The sequence below is a fragment of the Cebus imitator genome, unplaced genomic scaffold (genome assembly GCF_001604975.1).
Source record: "Cebus imitator isolate Cc_AM_T3 unplaced genomic scaffold, Cebus_imitator-1.0 Scaffold751, whole genome shotgun sequence".
In the NCBI taxonomy this organism is placed as follows: Eukaryota; Metazoa; Chordata; class Mammalia; order Primates; family Cebidae; genus Cebus; species Cebus imitator.
In genome coordinates, this window is record NW_016108066.1 from 529,804 (window position 1) to 531,812 (window position 2,009).

Consider the following 2,009-nt stretch of genomic DNA (forward strand, 5'->3'; position numbering starts at 1 on the left):
ATGGGGTTTCACCATGTTGACCAGGATGGTCTCGATCTCTTGACCTCGTGATCCACCCGCCTCGGCCTCCCAAAGTGCTGGGATTACAGGCTTGAGCCACCGCGCCCGGCTGGTCTTCATTTTTCTTGCCTTCTCAGCAGCATTGCTGCTCCTACCGCCAACCTCACCTCATGCTGGCCATTCACTGAAATATCCTCCTAACTGATCTGCTTCACTTAGATATCTATGTTCCACTACATTTTAATTTCCACTGTCATTCCAACTTCCCAATCCATGATTTATACGTAGTACAGCTTTTCAGCTCCTTCTCCAATTCATCTTCCTCTCTTAGCCACATGTTCAAAAAATAATTAGTTGCTTATTTTGTCTACAAAAAATATCTCTTTGCCGACAATCAAATTCTATATAATAAAGCTCTTATTCACTCATTGAATTTCTTCTCCTGTATCTTTTCACATATTTATTCTAACCACATTTCACAATCCACAGCTACCTAAGAGCAACATGCACATCCTATTTCTGCACATCATATTATCTCTCTGATATGCCTTTTTTCCCTCTTTTGCGGAATAAGGCCTGTACTATTACTCTCCTGTAGTATGGTGATGAGGAAAACCCCATAAATGTGATATTTCATTATCAAACTGTATGCATGTTTATGTTACGGTAGAAACTGTGTGTTAAGGGTGGATAGTTAATGAATTAATAGAAAAATAAGGCTGAAGTGAAGAATTATAGATGAACACACACATACACCTTAAACATTTTATTTTAATTTTATATATAGAAAGTTATTACATTTCTGGGAGGCATAGCCACAGCCATTACTTAGATTAAGCAGATTGTAGTTCCCCATCATCTTTTCGTAGTGGCTTAGGATTCTCTATGATGCAACTAAATTCTATGATTTCCAGTCTCCATTTTTTTAAAGATAAATAACTAGCTAAATGATTTCAAATAACCTGAATTTGGAAGAGTGTTTTTTGTTTTTCATATTTTTTTCTCCAAACTTTCAGAATGGGCTCATCCACACCAAATAAACATCTTTTAAATGTCTTGTATTCATTCAATCTTTCCAATGCATTCAGTTTTATTAGAAACATCTCTCTTTTTATTCTCATAATTCACGGATTATGTGCTAATTTTAAAATTTACATAATTATTATCAAAAGCATAACTGGTATAAGCAGATCTCGAAACAAACATCACTGTCTCTGGATGTGCATACAAATCTGCTGATGAGAGCCTAAATGTCTGACAGTCAATGCTCTCCACATATGCAGACCCTGTGATGATCATTATGATCTATTTCCTCTCAAAGGGCAACAAATACCATTTTTTTTTTTTTTTGAGACAGAAAGGTGCCAGGCTGGAGTACGATGGAGCCATCTTAGCTCACTGCAACCTCTGCCTCCTGGGTTCAGGCAATTCTTCTGCCTCAGCCACCCGAGTAGCTGGGACTACAGGCATGTGCCACGATGCCCAGCTAATTTTTGTATTTTTAGTAGAGAAGGCATTTCACCATGTTGGCCAGGATGGTCTCGATCTCTTGACCACGTGATCTACCCACCTCGGCCTCCCATAAGTGCTGGGATTACAGGGGTGAGCCACCGCACCCGGCCTGAACAAATACCTTTATGTTTAAATAGGTACAAAATGGGCATTTAAATAAGAAAATATATATTATCTGTAAGCGCAAATCATTACAGCAAATAAGTCATTTATTTTTAGTAGTAAAATTTAAATTAATTTTGATTAAGATGTCTTCAGTAAAGATCAATTATTTTTTTTTTTTTTTTTTTTTTTTTTTTGAGACGGAGTTTCACTCTTGTTACCCAGGCTGGAGTGCAATGGCGCAATCTCCGCTCAACGCAACGTCTGCCTCCTGGGTTCAGGCAATTCTCCTGTCTCAACCTCCCGAGTAAATGGGATTACAGGCACGCGCCACCATGCCCAGCTAATTTTTTGTATTTTTTTTAGTAGAGACGGGGTTTCACCATGTTGACCAG